At 33.1% G+C, this 24,452-nt stretch overlaps 1 protein-coding gene across 5 annotated transcripts in view; it reads left to right on the forward strand.

Moving 5' to 3' along the window:
- The window catches only part of LOC105150229 (RNA-binding Fox protein 1), a 298,467-nt gene that overhangs the window by 40,111 nt on the left and 233,904 nt on the right, over positions 1-24,452 (forward strand). For 4 of the 5 annotated variants that reach the window (XM_087408562.1, XM_087408567.1, XM_087408563.1 and 1 more), the window contains one exon: positions 14,024-14,067. The gene's annotated coding sequence lies outside the window, so the exon portion shown is untranslated. Of the gene's footprint in view, positions 1-301; positions 414-14,023; positions 14,068-24,452 lie in introns of those variants that run through there. The other variant, XM_087408565.1, reaches the window with a different exon arrangement.

Genomic DNA, 24,452 nt, shown 5'->3' on the forward strand with positions numbered 1-24,452 from the left:
ATTGTTCCATCGAACACAGGTTCATTATGTTTTCTTGGCGTGGTCGCGGAAGTAAAAGGACGCTTCCGCTACATGCAGCGGAAGGAAAAATCTGATTCTCACGAGCGGCGAGTCCGTTCGCATCGTCGAAGACATCCCAGTGGGTCCATTAACCCTCCTGACGGTGGGGTAAACGGCAGAAAGGAAAAATAAACAGACGAGAGTTTCTAGGATGGAGAATGAAGGGTAGAAGAGCGAGAAGGAGAGGGAGACAAGAGAAGAGGGAGAGTCGAGGGTGGTGATGGCGTGTCTGGATATCGATCCTGGCTTCCGGGACGTTACCACCGTGCCCCAGCTTTCTACCCTATATACACTCGCCCTGTGTGCACGTATCTATAAACACTCGGTGCACACATACACGCGCGTGAATTCAGGTATGCTTAGGAGTTATGTTGGCATACACCTACGTCGAAAGATGCACTGGTTTAGCGCATGTATGTGTGTGGTTTAGGAACGTACAGTATTACTAGAGACCTTCTGGGAAAAGTCATTCCCTTTTCCAGATTCTAAATGCTCCTATTGCGTCCGTGAATTTCGTCAGAGTGCAGAGTGTTGCGATTGAGCGAACTTTTCGATTATCGCGTGTCCTCTCGCCCGTCATAAATCGCTCAGTCAATTTTCATAAGAGTGCAGCCGAGCGAAATTTGTTCCTTCACGCTGCAACTTGTTCATCGCATCATATGAATGCTTGTTGTTAATAAACTAATATTTACTTTTGACTATATGTATAGACATTACTAGAAGTAAATGTTTAATATGAAAATGAGTTAATTAAGCATTTCAAAGCTCATGTCATAGTAATACATATACACATATATATAATTGCATACACAGCTTGACATATTTTAGCAGTTAGCTGTAATTAAACGTATACAACTATTAGCAATTTCAAATAATGCAGAATTTCATTATTTTTGGTTACACACGGCACGTCTCTGAAAATAGCGTGTCACTTGGTCGTTTTGTGCTCGTCCCAAAAGCAGACTTTGAACATTCTCTTGTTTAACAAGTTGCGCATATCGGAGACAGACGCCGGAATCTTGTCATACCAGTGATAGTTGCTGCTTGACTGTTTCTCTAGGACTTCTGCCGGGTTACTCGTCCGTGACATGGTTAAACGAAGTTCTGCCGCAAAGACACTTTTCTGCGAACATTTAATGCTAATCGCCACTGAGAAATTCTGGTCAAGCTAGCTGGAACAATAAAGGTTTCTCTCTAGCGGCAACTGCGCGATATTGTTTTTCTAATCGTACGTCCCACGACTGAATGCCGTCACTGTCTGGGCTGCGACAAGTGATAATTTGAAATTCAACAACCTGGTTATGTATTCGTAATCAGTAGACGCCCACGTACTTTGAAAAAAATATCTGAAAGTGTTCGAATGAAACGAACTGTGGGTAATTTAATGAAACTTCGTGTTGTACAAGTTTTTAAATTCTTCGACTGTATTTTTATAAAATTATTTTTAACGAATCTGTTTAAAAGATTTGAGAAAGTCATTGGTTTTACAAAGATATTATTTATGTTTTACAAATGTTATTATATAATTTTTTTGAAAAGAAAAATTAATTATAAAAGAATTATACAAGATTTATAAAAGAATATAAGAGAATATATGTAATTATAAAAAAATTATACAATTTTTTTTTTAAATTATACAATTTTTTTTTTTTTGAAATTTTATTATTTCCACTATTAAAAGTCTCCACCATAGACAGAATATCTTTTGTTGTAACAAAGCAGTTTTGTACACTTGATTGTTACAGATAATATCAGATGTATCAGCAAAACGCTTTTATAATGTAATATCAGCAGATATTTATCATATATAGTTTCAAAATAGAGAACGTCTTTATTCAAGCTGAAGGGGAAACTTCTGTACTCGAATGACGACGTTCTAGCTTCACCGAAGAAATCGGTTTCTGACAGAAACAGAGAGAAAGAGAAAAATAGAGAGAGAGAGAGAGAGAGAGAGAGAGAGAGAGAGGGAGAGAGAGGCGTGGCAGCATCGATTTGGCACTTTGCCAAAGAAGCGTACTTTCATATCGCGTGACATCGAATGCATATGTATATGCAAGCCAGAAAGCAGGAGGGTATCAGGAATACGTTAAGTTATCGCTGCCACAGGAAAACTTCCCTACGTAAATCACAAGCACATTCCATTCAAATATTACTCTAACGACGCGCATTGACATTTGTTCGATCAATCGATGAAGTTATCGTCGATGAATCACGATTACTCCTAGAATACATTACAACGCAAAGATGTGCACGCGAGAAGATTGGAAGATACAAGGTGTACTGATTCATGTACAAGCGTCTTCCTAAAGCGACTTAGATCAAATGTCTTGAAAACGGAAGTAGCACTATCGAAAAGCCATATCTTATCCAGAAAAGAAGAAAAAGAGTTCCTTTAGCTAGAACATTCTTAACCTCGTATCTTCCTTTTATTTAAACAATTTCTCCCAGTGACTTTCAAATACGGCGTATCGATTTTACGTTACTTACAGTTGACTCTCAAATACCCTATATTAACTCTGATTGTTACCGTGCAAAGGTATTTCGTGCCAAGTCTTTGCGATGTGATTGGATAATTTATTTAATTAATTCCCTAACTATTATTCGAACATTGCAGGAATTGTTGCTAATAATCAAATCCTGTCGACGTGCACGCGACGCTGTTGCGAGCAACAACAAGGGAATAGGGTATATTATTGTGGAATAATACGGCTACTAATTTCGGACAGTTTCTATCTCTCCGCGCTGCAGTTTCGATTCTTCAATATAGTACGATGCATGCTATCGCATATACTCTCGTGGGAGGACACGCTAATAGAGAAGAGTAATCAATATTCTACGTTCATTTGCCAGCGAGAGCGAACTCATCCGTCGAACTTGCCAAGTTATTTAAAAATAAATGGGAATATAATTGAAGAGTTCTCTTATTGTAACAATTTAGACGTCTTTTTTATAATAGACATAATATTTTTATGTAGCAAGATTTCTACGAAATTAGGTCATGCGGAGTAATGCACGTGAATAACCCACGTTTTCTCTGGAGGAAATTATATTAAATATTTAATAGATTTCAATAATAATTAAGTTGCAAGTTAGTTGAGATGACATCGAGAAAGCTTCCAATTGCTTTTAAAATAAAATATGAACTGAAAGCATATATATTGCTTTTTATGTGTAAAAATACATTTTTTCTTTAGTAGAAAATACTTTTTATTTATTTATTAATTAATGTTAATTATTTATTAACGTTACTTATCAAGACTTGTTCAATAATATACGCGATTAAATTCTAAAATGTTAGATATTAATTTATATTTGAAAATTATTAATTATTAAAACTTCTTTTTGTAACGTTCTGATAATCAAATAATCATGTAAAATAAATATTTGAATTATATCATTCAAATAATCGTGCAAAATTTGAATGAATGAATTATTCATTATAATGATTAGAATGAATTATTTTTAACATAACTATTTACCTATTTAACATGGTATGATAGCGAAACTTATAGCTAACAATACATATTTATCGCTTGAAAATTGTAATAATTACTTACTACATGAGTTTGGTCTTCCGTTTAATTAGAAGTTTGCGTGTTACGTTTCTTCGCTTGACGTAGTCAGCACAACTTATACTCGTGCATGGCAAAAGTTGCAAGTTCGTGCGATGTGCCCTTCGCCTGGAGGATACGCAACTTATATCCGCCAAATTTGCAACAATGTTCGTGAATTTCCGGGCCTATACCGCACCACCGCACCGCAAGAGTTACGATGTACTCGAAGGACACCAGATTTATGGCTGGTCGAGGGAAGATTGTCGAGTTCTTCGTGGCAGTGCCAAGACCACTCTTGGAGTTGCATTGATCTTAACTTCCCGCATGTACATTCTGTGTAAATACAAGCATTCGAGATACTTGTCAAATGTTGCCTACTAAAATAGATGTCATGATTATAAGAGAAAGGATGAATAAGCGGCGCTTATATAATAATAGAAAATATAAATAATTTTTTTCAGAGTTTTTAAGATAGTTCATGTAAAATACATCCCGGAGACAAATAGATTGAATGGCAAAGCTATAATTTATTGCGCGAATTCAACATCTATAATTAAGAAGATTTGATGGTTTAATAAATCGTTAATGTTATTCAGCTGTCGATTTTAATATAAAAATCTACTTTTACGTAGAAAACTGACTATCTGTATGATTGTAGATTTGTTGAATCAGTGAAGTTTTTAGCTGTACTTTTTTCTGTCCATATTTCAATCTTTAATTTCCTAAACATATTTTATAATTTTTTTCATAATTCACGTTCTCCATAAAACCTGTCTGAAATTATTATTCGGCACGTATTTTTCAGAAATATATCGTGTATTATTTTTTTGCGATATATCATTGAAATAATTTCGAAATGAAAATATTTATACTAGAGACAAATGTGTTTCGTGTGATTTCCGTTTTCTTCACTGTTAATAGGCTATCATCTTCGATTCTCTAATCTCGACATGCTTCACTTCTTGAGCGCTTTCCAATTTTCCCTCTCTCGTACTTGATTGAAGACTACTTCCTTTCCTGCGACTCCTGCTTCGTGCTGCGATCGATTAATTGAAGGAGTAGTGATAAGAGGTCTGGACGAGCGGTGCGGCGGGTGGTTCCTGGCTGTTTGCCAAAAACGAAAGTTCCGCGGTCACGGCGCATCGCCGCAGAAATTTTCGGGACGCGAATCGTGCCGCAACATCCAAACTTTTCGCATACCTTCGGGTGTCGTTAATTTCGGGAATTTCGTGAATGGGAGCACACGTGTCCCTTTGCAATTACGCGTTGTCAGTTTAATGACGGTTACAACGAATACTGCGCGAATGCACAGTTTTATGTGAGACACAATTGAAAATTATTACATGAACTAGTTTGAGATTACATCATTATGAACCAACTTTAGTTTCACAGAGCATCTTGGACTTCATGAGCGTGGTACGTTAGTACAACAGGTGTGTAATGCACGATGTTGTATCTCTAAACGTGTATCATTATTAGAGTTTTTTTTTTGTAAAAGTCATTTCTAATGAAAGCTGCTGAGAATCGCATGCTTTAAGTCGCATAGGATATGAGCATTTTTGTCAAATTAAAACGAATATCGTTCGTTTGAGGAAGCTTACACAGATTTATATGAAAAGAACAAAATTTAAATGATTTTTTTATCTTAATTTGAAAGGTTATATACGTTAATGACTATTTTTAGCTATTTTAGATATTATTCATAATTATACGTTGTTTCGGCAAATTGGCAACAATTGGAAACAATAGGAATAAGTTCAGTAAACAAAGTTAGTTTAAAATGCTGAAATGAGAATGTTGATAAAATTTTGCTGAAAGATTTAAATTTTTTCTATATACAGATCTAAAAATAATTTTATTGGATCATCAAAAAATAATTTTGTTGGAATCACAAACTGGTTGCTAGAATATCAAATGCTTATCATTCTTTAATTTTTAATATAATTATTTAGATATTCTAAAATTATTTTTAGATTTGTACTCATTTTTACTCTTTTAATCTAAAATTTTAAATCTTTCAGCGGATGTTTCATTAAAAATTTTAAACTGAAATTCTGGACAAATTCCGAGTTATGTAAATTTTATAAAGATTTTTTAAATAAAATATTTAACTTTTGAAAAAAGACTTTAAAATAAAATATTAACTTTAAAATAAAATATTAAATATTAGCGTATCAACATAAATTTTATGACTTTTTTGTATTATTATAGAAGCTTTCACAGTGATAAATTTAAGAAAGAATTAATTACTAGACTAGTTTATTAATATTATTTATTTCAGGTTAAATTAATGTTATGTGCAATTAATGTTATATGCTACTGCTTGTAAAAAAAAGGAGTGGCAATTGCTACATGTTCACGCTATATTATTAGGTGTTGGAATTAATTCGTAGCGTTTTAATGAAAGAATGTTATTTATTTCACATGAGCATTAAAAAATACATTAATGAAAGTACTTCCCATCACTTGTAAAACGCTACGAATTAATTCCAACACCTAATATAATAACATAATATAATTATAATTAAATGAAATATACAATTTTGACCTTAAGTTTCTTGCTTGTTGAAAGTGAAGGCATTAAATTGTTCGTTAAGTTTAATTAATTTCTTGGAGTAAATGTGTCCACGAAATTACAAAACATATACTATATATGACACAATTGACATTTCTTTCGTTTGGTATTTTGAATATGATTAAAGAAATACGCTAATTCTTATAAAATTAAAATATAAATCGTGAATATAAATATCTTAATATAAATAAAGTTAATCTTTTTAGAATTTTTAAAAAGTGATATCCTTGCTTTTTTTTGAAAAGTTTTTATTACATCTTAAAAAAATTTTACAATTAAATGTAAAAAATAGTAGTCTAAAAATATAAGACATCTCACTCTTTTATATAATTTTGTTACACAACAAAAATTGATAATAATTTTTTTATTTTAATTGAGATCGCCACGATTTGGATCAAAATTTTTCACAGAACGATAGAATGTTGAGACATTAAAATTTGTAAGAAAATATTGAATTTGTGAAAAAAATTTTAACTTTTATATTAAAATTCGCAAGTGCCACTTACATTCATATCCACGTTTTAAATGAATCAACGTAGCTCGTGAAAGCTATCGCTTTGCACCTACGTTTTGCGTTTTGGGTTGCAGATTTTGTGCGACTGTGAATTCCGGCCGAATTTGCAGGTTCAATTATAAAGTTCTGTCCGTTCACGTGACAATCTGCGTGGCGACTTAATTCTCTCGCTCGTCCACTTTCGCGGGCACTGTTGCGCGCCGAGCTCAATTTCACGGCGGGACGAACCGCCGTCGCAGGGCGAAACGAAACGTGACCCAGTTAAATTTTCTGTCTCCATATTCTAAATCGCGTGAGTGACGGTGCACGGCAATGGCTTTTCATCGATATGCTTCTCAAGCTCTGAATTATTGAAGTTTAAAAATTATCCACATAATAAAAAGACAGAATAAAAGATATACGTATAGATATTTTGATGGACTGTCAAGCAAATTGTCGGAATTGTCTCTCATCAATTTTGATAGACTTTAAATACGTTGTAAAGCATCAGAAAATATTAAACGCATATCTCTAAGGTTTAGGAATTGAAACGATTAACCTTTTGAAAATAATGGATTTTTTTCATTTTCGATATTTTCGAAAAATGTGAGTATATCTTTAGAATGCATGAAATTATAAAATTTTTTTTCATATTAGGTGTTGGAATTAATTCGTAGCGTTTTACAAGTGATGGGAAGTACTTTCATTAATGTATTTTTTAATGCTCATGTGAAATAAATAACATTCTTTCATTAAAAAACGCTACGAATTAATTCCAACATCTAATATATAAATACAATATTTTTGTATATATGTCTCACAATTTCGAAAATATTTGCTGAAAATGAAAGAGTTCGTTATTTTCGAAGGATTTTTTGACTCTTAAACTTTGAGTTAAGCAGATAAAAAATATAGGTTTAATATTTTTTGATGCTTTACAAATCCAAAGTCCATCAAAAGCGAGACAGTTCCGACAGTTCCTTTGAGAGAAGCATACAGACAAATATAGATTGCAAGTAAATAAAACTATTCAAAGGTTTTTCATTTGATATATGATATTTGGCATATTGCATTTGATCGACGTTCCGGAATGATAAAAAAATTGCAAAACTTTACGAATGAAGGTCTCTTAGACCACACTGTGTGCGCGATTATTAAAGGATAGGAAGAGAAAATGGTCGAAGAACGGTCGTTTGTGCCTGTGGAACGTTCTTTAATTAAGTTGTCGATTCGTCCTTGTTAATTCTTCGTGGCCCTGATGCGAAATCGATGACATGAGCCGCTTTTCCCTCGAAAGCTCGAGGAGACGCTGCCATCGATGTGACGTTGGTTCGATAAAAAGTTTCTAGGAGATAGCATTGAAGGTGTAGATCGATCTATTCAGACAGAAATATTCAGAATTCATATCCGTAGTTTGTAATATACAGAATTTCTGATTTATGCTTCTTGTTATCTATAATAGTATATATAGATTCTTCGATCAATTTCTGACGTCTACTTTTTCTCAGCGAAAATTTTGTCGGACGAATATTTTCTTTCCTCTCGGTCTTTTAACGTCCTACTTTAAACGACTTTGCAACAAAATTAAAATTCTGTAAAAGTAAGCTGTTGAAGTCCACTTATAAAGTGATGTAATATGTCGTTAACTTAGAAAAACTTTTTATACCTTGAGATTAATATTACATACTTTGCTGCATAATCCTTATTTATTACAGGTTTATAATTATATAAAATTATTAATAGATATAATAGGTATAATAATTAATCTATAGTTTTTTCATCGTGTTTATAAAGCTATGAATTTCTAAAAAAATTTTCTTCTGACCTAGGATTTTCAAGCATGAATTCAAGTTATTAATTAAATATTTAATTAAATAGCAATACTATTAGGACGAAAACTCGTTGCGTAATAAAAAAGTTCAATTGTATCACAAAAAAATATGTGACTGTTATAAAAATTTGATTTATATCGTGTTGACCCAATTTAAACTTGATATATTATATCAACGGCTCTCTGAAAAACAGTCTTTGTCTTATCAAAAAGTTTTTCTTTAGTGTTTTGAAGAAAAGAATATTGTTGATATCCTCGGCAATATAATTTTTAATATAACGTGGTATCCGTAATCTCTTGACGATCGATCATCACCGGCAGGGATAATACGGTTTTCTTAATTCCACGAAGATTACTGACTGGAAGAGAGAACGGGAGTGGGATAGAATTAAGCAAATCGCGGAATGGAAATTATTCGAGCGGAGGAGGTGAACAGCAGCAGCAGCTGCTGCTTCTCCCAGTAGGTTAGACCGGGATGAAAATTCCGCAGTGGCAATAATTCGTGTCCGCGCGGCGTCGGATGGCTTTCGCCAAGGGATCCTTCGATAAAAATTCCAGGAAAGCCAGCGTCGAGCGGCGGCGGGGCAATTTCATTCCTGACATGGCGGCATGTCGTACGTGTTCATTTGACCCGTTAAACCGGCCGTTGTGTCGGTAGACCGCGGAAAAATGAAATTATTTCCGTTTTCGCTGCCAATGTGAAATACGAGCGAGAACAATAGTGAGCGACAAACGAGAAATTTGTGACGGACACCTAACATTTCACTGAAAGTTGTTGAATTATTATAGAAATGGGCACGTGATATTGTATTAAAAAAAAGGATCGTTAACTCGTTCAGGGTTCCCACAAAACTGGAAAATTAAAAAACAGGGGAATTAGGGAAATGATTTCAAATTTTTAATGAAATTTTGGCTGGAAAAGTTATGAAATTTTATTGATGAGAAATTGTACTAACTCTGCTATTTATCTGGAAAGATATTTCAACGTTTGCAAGATTATTGCGTTTTTTTTCAAGCCTAGTTTTTAGAAGAAAACACGTTAAAAAAGAAGGGGACAAAAAATCCTTCTACAGTTTCCTACAACAATTTTCTACGGAAATGTTAGGCATTTACGGAGTTCAAAGACCGTGCGATGCTTAGAGCTTGCTTCTCTCTCTCTCTCTCTCTTTTCCTCTATCTCTTTTTTTTTCAATTACCATTTGATTCAATTCGCGCGTGCCTTCGAGCTTTGTTACTGCGCGAAATAAAGCGGGCAGTTTTCGTTTCGTCGAAAAATCGCGCCGATAAATTCCGGCGATTCGTTCTGGCGCGGCGCCGGGGTGAATAACGGCGCCGCCCCGGTTTTTCGCCTGCAAATATATCGCACGTATCCTCCATTTCCCCCCCGGACGCTGCATATACTAGGCTATTTTTTCAGCGGCCGGTTTCCAACGCTGGACCCCTTTAACGACTCATCCGACACTTTTAAGCCTAACAGGTGGCAGATTATTGAACTCTTTCGACGAAGAGAAAAATATGTCCGTCACCTGTATCCGCCTGTATTTCTTCTTTTTCTTCCTTTTTTACGCCCTACAATTCGCGTTTCAGAATTTTTTGTACGCTGCAGATATTTGGGCGCGAGTCGTGATAACAGCATATCTCGCATATATCGATAATTACCATCGCATTGATATACCTAATCGCGATAGAATCTTTCAACTTTTTTGCGAACACTGTCATTAATGTCATTACTCTTTAATGTTACTCTTATCTTACTGAAACGCATTGTTGAAGATTAAGGACGTAACAGCTTATATAACATGCAGCTCGTTAGAAAATGAAACTACTGACGAAACATGGATTTTTAAGGATTTTATTAAGACTAATTTTATAATTAACGATTGCCTTTTCTTTTAATATGTACTAATATTTTACGTTTATTCGATAACAAATTTTTACATAATATATTATATATGTCTTTAAGCATAATGACAAGACTTGTTGCATATTTTTTACGAAGCTGCGAAATATACACATTTCCATAAATATTTTTTTTACGTTATCACCCGCGTATATTTAATAATATTTAATCTGAAAATCGGCCGTTATATCCGCGTTTGTGTTGCATCGCCCATCCAAAATAGGCGATATGAAATTACGAGTGATCGCCGTTGCACTCGTTGCACTCGTATGTGAAGGCGTATGCATACGAGTATTTTCGAGCTTTATGCATACATACACATCCTACACGGAAATGGAAATGCCTGTGCGATGCCGTGCGACTGTTCCGCTTGCGAAATACTGAATTGAACGCGAACACACCGCCTCCCCCTCCCCCCCCCGATCTTCTCTTCGTACCCGACTGCGAAAAATCAATTTGTTTTGTAGCAATTCGATCCAACGTTTCTCTCTTACGAAATTCCGTTCTCTGTAGAAGATTTATATGGCGACACGAATTATGGCTTTGTCATAAAAATTGAGATCCGGTGCGTGACTATATCCGAGAATGCGTTCTCTGATAAATGACGTTAAGACGGCTATTACTGTCTGTCTTTAGAAAAGACTTATTAATGTATGTGTAATTATTCCTATATTTGACGAACTGAAACGAATAGGAAATTTGCGAATACATTATAAAGTTTTCATAGTTTAATAACTGCGTTAGTATAATCGAATTTTTCTAATTTAATCTATTCTATTTTTATTCAATTTAGAAACAGTTGGAAATTATAATTCTTTCATAAAAAGTACAGGTTGGCAAAAAAGTTTGGTTACAAAGTTTTGTGTTTATCAAATTATTATCAATCAAACTGATACTATTTGTTGTCATTTTGATGTCAAATATCGTCAAAGACATCATTTTGTTTGCTGAGTAGTAATATTTACAAAAAACAAACGTGGAATGTTAATTGTATCTTATGAAATATTAAAAATAATATTCAAAATGTTGTGTGCGTGTATGTGTGTGATCACCTTTAGCTTTGACCGAAGCTTCAAGACGCTTCGGGAACGCATCAATAATGTCCGTGCATTTTTTTATGGATAAATTCTTCCAAGATACTACAATAGAACGATCTCCAATTCACCAATAAAAATCTTTTAGTACAGTCTTTTTAGTAAGATTAATTAACCATTTCAAAGTTTGTTTTTTTAAATGTACGTTACTACAAAAGTTGATATTATTTGTCATTTTGTATTTTAATGTCAAAATGACGTCCTTAATGTAATTTTAAATAGGTAATGATTTGATAAACATTACACACAAAACTTTTGTCATTTTATGTATTTTTTTTATATTACAAAATATATTACAATTTCAATTTTTTTATTCTTGTAACTCTTTATGCAATATATATATATATATATATATATTTTCGATATCGAAGTCGAAATAAATTCGATTAAAATTTAAGCTAAATAATGGTGATACAAAGAAAAACGTGGAATATTTATGATCGGATAAAATATTTTTTGTTTCTCATAACATTAATTGTAAATAAATGCGAGTGTGTCGCTCGAAGATAGTATCAAAGCAAGCACGTGAAACCGGTGAAAGTGTGTTGTTATCTATACTCTGCGTGTATCTACGAAACCTGCATTCATTTTCATTTTACGGCATTTTACCATCAAACTCGCATGCGCGCTAAGCAAATCCGCCTCTCAGGGTTTAATAAATGATGTCACGCGGGGAACACCAACAGGAATTAACTGAAACGAAATACGACGAAAAAGGATTAACGGCGGAACAAAACCTTAGTAATCCTGAATCCTCTAGCGCATTACCGGATTGGCCATAGAAATTTATTTTCACGTTTTCTCTGGCGCGCTTTCTTCCGTTCTCTTCCACGCGATGAAATTTTTAGTACTGTTTCAGAAAAATGTTGTGCGCTTTGCTACGTTCGTTGGCAGGCTGAATAATGTGATAAACAAGATTTTATTCATGAGATTAATACACGTACCTTTGTGCTTGTAGAACGTAACAGAGCGCAACGTTACATTTTTATTCATTAAAAACTAACATATTACAATTCCCTTATCTGTATATCTGTTTCTCTCAATAGTGAAAAAGAAGAAATTAAAATTATAATAAATTTCACTTAACGAGTGCACAGAAACATAATGTATCTCATTAATTTTATTTTAATTGTTGCTACATGTAATATGTTGAACTGTAATATTTTTACGATATTATGTATTCAGGATAAAAAATAGTTGTCTTACGTATACAAAAAGTATACTTTTCTTATATTGTCCTAAACTAAAATAGATTTATACTTTATCGTAAATTAATAACAAATATTGTAAAAATATTTGTTATTAATTTACGATAAAGTATAAACCTATTTTAGTTCTAACTTAAGAGGTCACATATCATATTCAAAATCAAATGAAAGTAAAACAATCTCTTCCGATTGCTCGAAGCTAGCGGCAATAGGAATTTAATTTTAGCACTGGTTAGTTACATGAGGAACATGTCCTTCACATTCTAGCACTCGATTAAATTGCGACATTTCCATGGAAACTTTTCGTTTCGCGAGTATATACGAGTTTCACTTCTCGTGCTCATTCGCGAGACACGAAGATGTCACCTGTACTAATGTACGTTCCTTGTCATGAAAACCAGCTTAACCGATATGCGGTAATCTGTTTGCCTAACACGAATCTAAACTACTTATTATTTATAATTATTATTTATACTGCTTATTATTTATTTTTTCAGTCTATATTACTTTGCAGTTATCTTTCTTAATCTTTCGTGGTTTCCATCCAACGTTTCTTTTTATATATGTTAATTCAACCAGGTCATTGATGTCGAATTATATGCTTCAAAGAATTTTTGGGTTTTAAAAATCTGAAAAAATTCTGGTACATTTTTTCATTTAATAATACAATTTTACAATGATATAACCCGAAACGATTTTCACTTTTTTGTACGTGTCCGAATTTGAGGCGGAATAATTTAAAATTGGAAATTTGCCAGCTGGATCTTCAAAGCCTTGGTTGGACCACGAAGGGTTAATTGTGAATCGATTGCATATTTGTTTTAGTAAAAAAATGTTACTGATACATAAACAGATACACTACATTCAAAAGATAAATCATGACACGTTGCACTAAAAAAAATTTACAAAGTTGTAATAAATATTTATTAAAACTTTATAAGTTTTTTTTAGTGTACGTTATACAATCACAAATATAAAAAATATAAATTAAATTAGAAAAGTTTAAAAAGTATATAAATTAAAGTATTGCCGTTTTAGAATACTATTCTTTTATAATTAGATATTAATCCGAAAGAGACTTCTCTCTTTTCTTTCCTATTATACAATTGTAGAACGATTTGTTGAAACCTACAGATTTGTTTGTAGAATGGAATGCTTTATTACATTTAACAATACACTGTTTCGACGTACTGTAGCTTTCGGGAAACGGTAGCTAATTATTCGCTTAGTTAAAGCCGAAGTTAGTTACAATTACGCGACAAACTCTGGCACGATTAATAATAACATCATATATCTGTATTGTTCCAGATTCGTGCTAGCCTCGTCCAGTTTGACTTTCGTCCCTTCGTTAGGTGAGTAACATCGTTAACATTGTTGGTAAAATCGGATTGTAAAGCATATTTCATAGTTTATAGAATAGATAGATACATTTACTTGTGTAATTGAGACTTCGGGACTTTTGTGGACATAGTTTAAGAACCTAGTCTTCTATCACAGAAAGATTTCAGAACTTGCCAAGAATTCGCAGTTATTTTAGGCTTCAGTGTGGGTTTCATTAAACGAGTAAATTTCTGTACGACAATCATTGAAACGATTTTAACAAAGAGAGCTTGACATGCGTCACGCAGAAAATAGAGAAAGGAGTCGTTAGGGAATGTTGTACAATCGCCGCTTCTTTTTACAGTAAGAAAATATGGTCCTTTAACAAAAATGTGAATGTACGTGATCATTGAAAAAAAGGATTCAAAGCGAGAGAAATATTTACGTCATATCTTGCATCAGATATAACGATAAATCTATTGGATAAGTTAATTGCTACAAATGTTTATAGGTCTGCGAGGTGTACTTTCATACTCACCTATAAAGATTTGATTTATTTTTTAGTGTGCTTTAAATATGTAACCTCCCGTCGCCACCGGCAACTGCGGTCTTTAAAGACACTCGATGTTTCGATTTTGTAAATTTTAATATAGATAAATTTAAATCCGTAAAAAATAAAGTACAGATAAGTCCGACTTCTACGATAAAAACTCGTTGTTTAAGTATCAAACTTTGACATGAGTTACATCAAAATTTTTTCAGATTTTTATATAATCCAAAATAAAAGTAAAACATTTGTTGTTCCTCGAAGATTATTGCTGACGGAAAGGAATTAAAATTTATGCGGAGAGTTAAAAATTTAATTAAGAATGAAAACAAGACGGTACAAATTAATAATTGTTCGGAATTTAGAACATCATATTTTTGAACTCATATTTTTGTGCTCTCAAATTTTTATTTATTAATATTTGCAAGTGGCACTAGTTTCATTTGGTTAGTTCTAAATTTTATTTTTAATTTCTATGTATATCGAACGATATGTCGGTATTAAATTAGATTCAGTTTGAAATCCACATTTAGAGCGGAAATATTGTCTGCATTGCGAATTGTATCAATATGTATTCAACTTCGTTATTTGACTTTGGGACGATATTGAGTATAACGAATACGCTCAAACGTGATTCTTTCGCATAGAAAAGCATGCAACACAGAAAGAATCGTTAACGACGCCGTGTGCCAAAGGGACTGTGTGATGGTAAAAAGCACGCGTGCAACTGCTCAAGCTTCGCGCGCGTATTGACGCGTGTGCATATACAGACAAAACTGCAAAGATGAAAGAGGGATAGCGCCGGGGAATGGGATAAGGCGAAAAATCGGACTATGGCGGCGCCGCGGCGGCAGGGTGACGGATGGAAAATGCACTCAGCTCTCACGATTTAACAGGCCACAGTGGTAACGTAGCACTTTTCATCCTGCGATCGATGCGTGGCCGCCGTCGCCGCCGCCTTGAAAGCGCGCGAAGGAGCGACGAGGAGGATCGGCTCGAAAGAGGAGTCGGCGAGGAGGTGAAACGCGGTGGAGAACGAAGAAAGGTGGGTGGATGGGATGGACGTGCACCATCTTGCACTCCATTCCGCGGCACTTCTGCGTCGCCGCCTTCGCGCCCATCTCTTGCTCGAAGCCTTTTCTTTCTTCGCTTTAACTCTCTTCGCTCGCTTTCTTTTTTTTTTTTTCGCACACACTCGTCTCTTTCCGCCCTCACTCATGGCGTTCTTGGCGCCGAGCTCTCGAGGATGAATCCCGAAGTGCCGGAAGATCCAGAACTCGGAATGTTGCGACTGCGAGCTTACACGCATCGCTAGTTATGGGGAGAGAAACGAGATTCACCCCGTCTTTTGTAAAGAGAAGTAGTTCGTACCGCCATTTCACGAAATTCCGACGTCTCGTTTTGCTTACTTCGCTACGCGGAACCACCACGTACGATTCCAACGAGCCGCGCGACTGCCTTCGCATTCCTTTGCGGCCGAGTTAACGGAAAAATAAAATTGTTCCTTTACTCCGTGAACGATATTCGCGTTCAACGCTTTCGTCCTTCTCTAACAATGATTCTCTAATAATGTGGAGATACTGTAAGCCGATGATAAGTGGTACATGTGCGAAAAGATAGATTATGTGCACAGGGTTACCGCAAAACTAGAAATCAGAGAGATCAGGGAAATGTGTCACGTGGGAAAAAAAGGTTTCCTGTCGCAGCTAATCTTGGTTTGTTAAAATATATTTGCTGCCGTAACTATAAATTTATAAACGAGAGAAATTGTTGTTGCTGTTATATACAATATTAGCTGTGATACCTATATTTTAGATGTTTATATTTTACATTTACGATTTAGTTATCACACACAGTTTTAAAAAGAAAATTAAAAAACCTTAGAAAATTAAAATATTTTTAAAGAAATTTAATGCACGTGCATCACACCTACGCAGTTTTGGAATACCTCCAACTTAACAATTAATTGCAAGCAGTGTCAGTAACAATAATTTACATTAATGTATTAAATTTCTTTTAACTAAATATTTGGACGGTTTTTAAATTTGGACGAAAATAAAAAAAAAATTTCAAATATTATTATTGTAAGCATCAGGGAAAATCATAACATTTTGTGTGAAAATTAGGGAAAAGTTGTGAAATTTTGGGATGAGAATTTGTGACAATTTTCTTTCAGAAATGTGTCTTTTTATTTATCGTCTCTCAAAAGTTTGGTAAAAGAAAACTGACCTTAGGCATAGTTAGTTTCAGTGATCCTCTTACTCTTAGACTCGTTTTGGTCGTTGACACGAAGAGTGGCTCTCTCCCGTGAAATGTTTCTTCGTAATTACGAAGAATTGCTCGAAGCTATATTATTCTCTTTAAATAGAATAATTTCCTACTTAATTTAAGTGCTTTGGTCTGCGTGCGGTGTACAATCATTAACATAAGAGGCAATTCTAAAAGACAGTTTTATATCCTATTCTACTAATAATTGATTATAGCAATTAAATTATATACATGGAATTTTGTATACTGTTAATATGATTGCGTTTTACTTTTTTGAAATGATTCGATAGACACGTAGTAGTGAGAATCCATTCCGTGTATTAATTTATACACACTTCGTTAAAGCTTTCACAGGTTTGTGTATATGTGTGTGTGTGTGTATGTGTGTGTGGACAGCAATAACATAAAGTAAAATATTATATTTCTGCTCAATTGAATATACGTTATCGAATAGTATTACTTGCAAACTTTGTGCACTCCCCTGGGCAGTGTAAAGCGACGAGTAGTTTAAGTGACGAGTATGCGTGGCAACAAACCGTAACGGCTTTATGGGAATAGTAGCTGAATAGTAGCTCCCTCAGAGTCATCGATCTGTTCTCAATGCATGAAATTAAGACATCCGTGACGTTATAGACGTGACTTTACGTACGTTACACTATCTGAGCATTGTTATAGTTAGTCGGAGGATCTGCAATGCAGACCTCGTATCTCACGAGTCAAATATATTACGATCCATTTCCACGAATAATAAGAAAGAGCTTCAGTTATAGTTTCTTATTCTTCTCACGTAAAATTTTTATTTGCGTGCGAAAAACTATTATTTTTATTTATTTATTTTTTTTTTTGCATAACTGAAGATACATATAGATTAACATGAAGTTAAGAGATTACTTTGTTAGTACTTTTCTTAGATAGTTCCAAATAGCTTTCTTTACATAGTATTTGAATTTTCTAAAATTAACATTGCACTAAATTTTGAAAATATTTTTATCAATTACATTATTCATTATTTTTAATTTATTTATATTTATGACATTACGAAGAATATCTTATTGAATGTGTGTGTAAAAATCCATAAATGATCCAGAAGTCGTGGAAGTAAAAATCATTCTCTTTAAATAACACGTCGGAAAAATATATACTTGTAAAGTTGGTCGTTTCAGTAGCCAATCGATATTTCTAGGTAGAAGAAAACGTAGTTTTCTCATTGAAACTTTCTCAAGAAACAAGAAGGAATTGTCGAGAAGCGAATGGGAATAACGTGTCTGATCCCATTGAATTTTCTTTCATTGTTCACAGCTAGATGATTCGTGCGTGCCAGTCGACAATATTGATGCTAATTATTATTCTCATCGAATAACGTGAGATTTTCTCGTTATATCGAATTTATTGAACCGCGCCAGAATAATATATTCCGCATTAATAAGATGTTTTGTCATCGCGTTCTAATGTGTTCCAAATTTAGGCTATTAGTTATAATACTTTTATTTTGGAAATTATATCACGCACCAACAATCGTGTCATACAACAAGCAATTTGCGTTAATTGCTACGTTAAAACGTGACGAAAAATATAAAACTTGCTACACGAAACACTAATTAGAAGTAATTTTCATTGAAGGTTGTTATGATCGAAGTGTGTCAGCATTAAAACGATAAATATATATTTCTTTTAAGAATACGGTAATGTTATAAAAATATACTTTATCGTACAAATTGCTTGCTAAAGTTCTGCATTTATGATATATGCAAAAACATGTACGTCGTTATATTAAATGGATGAAAATGCTCTCTAAATCTCTTAGAGCGAAAATTGAATCGGTCTTTTGAAAAAGAGTGAGAATATTTTCACCCTTGAAAAAGAGTGGCAGATTTGTAAGAGTTCACTCTTTTGGAATAAGTTTCCTTTTAAGAAACGAAATCTTATATTCCAAAAAAAGGAGTGAGATTTCATTTATTTGGAGAGTGAATCTCACTCCAAAAAAACGAAAATTTCCCAGGATAAAAATATTTTTGCTCTATTTCAGAGATTGGTTCAATTTTCAGTCTTTTTAAGTGAGATTTCACTCTAAAAGATTTAGAGAGTAGGAAAATAGATTTTAAGACTTGCGCAAAGTAAAGGAAAGGAACAATGAAACCAATGTACGTCACGATCGTTATATTACCCTCTTTATCATCGTTTCTCCGGCATGTACTTAGTATGATTTCATTGGTATGCAAGTGCAACGTGGCGTTTGGACAAGTAAGGGATGGCGCCGCGAAGCTTGGGCGAGAAAAGTTTGGGTGAGATCGCGCCGACGACTCGCGTGAGAAAACTTTACGAGAGAACGAACTCGTTTAAAGGTTTTTCATCTCCGGGGAGATAGATGTCCGCTGCCTGCTAGCGTGGCAGCGGCGAATCGAGTTTTTGCGCTTAAACTTTAAGCGAAACAATTTCGTTCGGCCGTTTAATTCGCGACGTTTGTTACGTCAGCGTTTACCGGGAGAATACATATTTTCCACCTCGGAGCTCGTGCGCCGGTTTAAGAAAAATCGTGGGAAACTTTTCAACGTTGTGACGTACGGGATATGATATACCGACAATGAATTATTTGCTGGAAACGTTGGACAGACCAGGATTTAATATAGGAATTATTAAAAGTTGAAGCCGGAAATACTTTATAGACTAATTTTGCTGTGTAGAAATAAAAATATTTGTAATATAGAAGTGTACGTTAATTTTTTACACGGAGAGGTATTTTATTGAAGTAAAAAAAATTCGATTCTAAAAAATTTAAAACTAAATCTGAAAATAATTTCGTTTGATTATCAAAATAATTGCTAGAATGTTAAAATTTTTTGCAACATTGCTCATCGTGCTTGGGATTCGTATGTAATTGTTATTTCAAAATTATTTTCAGATCTGTATCTAGTTAAATTTTCTGATGATATTTCAGCAAAAATTATCCTTTCTGTGTAATGGCGTGGAATAGGAAAAAAATTGGTTTTTTGCCATTAATTTTTTTTCTTCCTTTTTTTTGCTCTTGTATCTTTGTTAGCAATTTCAATAATTACTTTTTGTATGTCTGAAAATGCATTACTCCCTTCTTTTTGGATAGATTTAACAAACAATTGTTAAATAAAACTATGAGAAATTATATTATTAAAAATATTATTGTTCGATCAATTTCTTTTGCATATTCTTTGCATGAAAGCAGCCATTTACGGCGGAAATATAAAGATTGCATTTTTTAACAAGTTCTTTTTTTTACCTTGCTTGTTTTCCGTCTTTTGAAAAATACTCTTGCAAGACGAAACAAAAGTTATACCAAGCACGTTACTAGGACGATAACGACGTTCTTAAAAAGCATGCTTTATTCTTTCCAGTAAGGAACTTTCGTCTTGCTTTTTCGAGATAGAATCTTTAACGAAGTACTTAAAATTTTTCTTTTAAAAGCGAAATGTATCACGAGGACAGCATCTCGCAATAAAGCATTATTCGATCTATTATTCTATGTAAGAATAGATAATCAGTTTTTTATTCTTATTCAAACAGAAAGAGAGTACTTGAAGAGATGTTGCGATGAATGAAATAAGTGCAATAACGTGTACGATGAAGTATAAATAATTTTAAAAAGAAGAAGAATGAAAATTAATTGGTTTTCTGGATAGTCAACAAATTGCCTGAAGCGTTCATACATGTACACAGTTGGAATTAAATTTAACATGCTTCATTTGTCTTAAACAGTCCACTCAAACCTCTGTATTAATTTAACACAAAATTTTTGTGGACTGTTGAAGATGACTATGTTATAAAGTAATACAAATATTATCTAAAAAAAAAAATTAACTCAGAAAATGTAACACTGACACAATTTGTAAGCAAATATTTTTTCAGTAATGATTTATTTGTTCACTTCTACTCATAAATTGTGTTGTTTTGATAGAGATGTTTGACATTTCAACACAAAATATATATATTTTAATAATATTATAATACATTATGTTAAATTAATACTTGAATTTGTTAAAAATTCAACACAAAATTTTAACAAGAACTTAAGTGGACCGGTTTTACCATAAATATTCAATGTTTTTTTTTTACTATTATGTGATAACACATATTATGCATGTTTTCTTAAAAAAATTTTAACTGTATAATTTTACTTGATCTCTCAGAACTTCAGTGCTATACGCAAAGAATAATTGCATAGTAGCGTGTTGTCATTAATCTAACGATAATAACAAGATTGCTATGTACGTGCTTACTATATTTATGCGAAGTATAATTTCGGAAAATGGTATTGTCGCATGTCGCTAATAAACTTCTTACCGCCGAAACTCGTCACGTACCATCGTGCACCTTCGCAAAATTTTCACCATTTGACACGCTAACTTTCAACGTTCTAACCTTCCGAGAGTTTACGCTCCAAATTACACGATTGCGTTCTGTATACGAATTTAATGATGCATTCATTCGACTTTCGTCCATCAAGTTAACATTTGTATGACACACTTGGTTGGTTTATTTCTTTCATTCATCACTTGTTGCTCCATCGGAAACAATATGTTTTAAAAAAAGATGAACAAGCGATGTAATTTACCTTCCAGATTGAAATAATCTGTCACTTTGTTCTTTTAAACTGAGCCCATATTTATTTCATGCAAAATTTGAATCTGACAATTTGAAGTTTCTGTAACACGATAACGGACTATACTTTCGGAAGTTTTACATAAATAGACTAATTTTTTCGTAATGGTTTAATTAGAAGTAAAAAATTTTTTATTTTCAAATTGCTTTTTGTTATAAATTGTATAGTAATAGTCAATATACATTTTTCATTATTTTTGTTTTTTATTATTTTTATTATTTATTTATTTTGTTTTGAATATTTTTTTATAGTGTTTGCTTTTAACTGAAATGCAGATTACAGATTTTGAAATAGTTGTTATTGCTTTCTAAGTACAGCAGTTTTTTTCTATTTTGATCACTTTACAAAGTAAATTTCGCTACGTGCATGATTTCATCGCGCTGTAATTCCATTTAAAGTAATCTCTCCTCTATGAATTAATTTCGAAACAGCTGCGAGCGATGTTCTCGAAGTAATTTGATCCATTTTACTTGGGCCCGCAGCAGCCTCTGTTAATCACAGAACAATAATACTCGTCCAATACTAACGGCACATGGCTAATTACGTGATTACTAATTGGCATAGTATCCTGCGAGTGAGGCTGTCGGTTGAGTAAACACGTTGATTCGCGTAAATATATCTTACAACAAGCACACGCTTTTACATAGCCATGTAGTGTATCGATTATGCGTTCGCTCTCATTCTGGATAGAATTAATGCGCGGATTGGATACGCGCTCCCGGGACTTATTAATTTCACAAATCACAGGCCGAGTGACAAATTTCGCTCGTTTTCTCTGATTTCAGCGCCATTTGCGCCAATTATATGACGGACTCGAATTAATGAACGCAGCCGCCGCGCCGCAATTTGCGTTTACGATATCGCGATATGTTTGTTCCGTATTTTTCGGAGGACAATGAATGGATTCAAATTTAGGACGGGGCTTTTAATATTACTTTTAATATTAAAAGTCCCGTTCTAAATTTTCATCTTATCGATTATCATGTATATTTTAATTACGTGTATTTTAATTACGCATTGTGCGAACGATTATATAAGTTAATGGAATATGAAAAATCTGTCTTTTAATTGATACAAATTCTTTTGTTTGTAATCGCGTGTACGAATTATTTTATTATTTGCTAAATCACAAAATTGTACGCAATGAAAAATATATTTAAAAAAATGTAAATTTTGTATTTGTGTTAGAAACAATTCACTCAAATCCTTGTTAAAGTTTTATGAAAATTTTTATAGTATGTTAATGCTAATTTAGCATAATATGATTGTTATTTGACTGTTTTGTGTTAAATTAATATTCAACATTTCTTAGTGTCAAAATAACACAATTCATGAGTAAATAAATGAATAATATTTTAATATTAAAAATAATATTTTTTTTAAAACAAAAAGATAAATGAATGAAATGTGTTTAGCATTTTAAATATCATATATATTAATTTTGAAGATATATGATTGTTTACAAATTGTGTCAATGTTACGTATTTTTTTGTGGTAATTTTTCACATGATATTTGTGTTTTTTCCAACATATTCTTGTGTTAATTAATTTAACATAAATTTGAGTAGACCATTTGAGATATGAAAAATATATTAAATTTAGTAAATTTTTTTTCTAACTTTCTAATAAGAATATAAATCTGAGATTTATTATTATTATTATTGTTATTATGTTTTATTTCTTCAAAGATTCATGCATATAAAACAAAAATAATTTTTGTATATCTTGTAGCATATAAAATAAAAATGATGCAATGACGTAATTAAAATTTGCAATTATACCTCGTGTTGTAATTTACCACATTTTATCGAAATATAAAGCAATACGGAAAGGGCATAAACATGCACATTGGCTGTCGATAACCGTCTACAGTTTCACTGTCAATTACATTGAATGAATGAGTTAATATTTTTGCTGTTTATCCAACGCCGGCGGTATCTGCCTTCAAACGACACTTTTACAACCGTACGTGATCGATTATGCTCTCAGCATCAATGATGTATTACTCTACAATTTACAATTTGTTCATGTGATTTATCGTATTGTGTAAACAATCACGATGTTAATACAAATATTAACATTACATTTTGATTTATAGAAGCTCTATATATTGGTTGATACGCGTTGCATTTTACGTGGAAACGAATAAGTATTCGGTTGGATGCATATTAATAAATATTATCTCAAATAGAGGGAAGGACGTACTGGTTCTCGAATAATAAATAAATTGTTTTTCGCTCCGATACTCTAAAGGGAAAAAGAAATGGGAGAGAAAATGCGTGCATCCATCTAGATGTTAGGAGTTACTCGATAATGGAAACTTAAAAGACCATAGATCTACTTGTTCTTTGATGCCAACGCCCTTCGTAAAAAAGAAATAACGTGCAGCACGTGATCTAAAAAGTTTTTTGCATATGAAGAATTCACGCTTTTAATATAACGTAATTGTTTTATTTACAAACAATTTATTTAATAAATAGTTAACAACAATTTAAAGAAGTTGCGACGAAAAAATAAGATTATTTCATATAAAGTAAGTGGTTTTATTATTTTATCTCATTAATATAGTATAATATATTTTATATATTTTTCTTATAAATAGTTTTCTAGCTAGGAATTTTAAACGACTTATCTATACAGATATAAAGCGGACAATAATTTTAATTCGTGAAATAATGAATATCAATAATGAATTAATACTTCAACGTTGTCTGCAATGATTTCCCTTTAATCGTATAAATATATGAAGTATATCGACGTGACTCACTAGAATATTAATCGTCACGTCCGAATACGCGCCATGCCCGGTTTTCCGAGGGTTCACAGATGTAATATGCGAATAATTTACGTCTCCAAAAGCGAGATAGATGTGCACCTCTTTGTGAGCGCTCGACGGAGCGCGTATTTGTACAGCCATACGCACATACACACGTATTCCGGTCGCGTTATCTTGTGCATAGTATACGAGGCGG

This window comes from Acromyrmex echinatior, chromosome 8 (genome assembly GCF_024713525.1).
Source record: "Acromyrmex echinatior isolate Ae372 chromosome 8, ASM2471352v2, whole genome shotgun sequence".
NCBI classification, from domain to species: Eukaryota; Metazoa; Arthropoda; class Insecta; order Hymenoptera; family Formicidae; genus Acromyrmex; species Acromyrmex echinatior.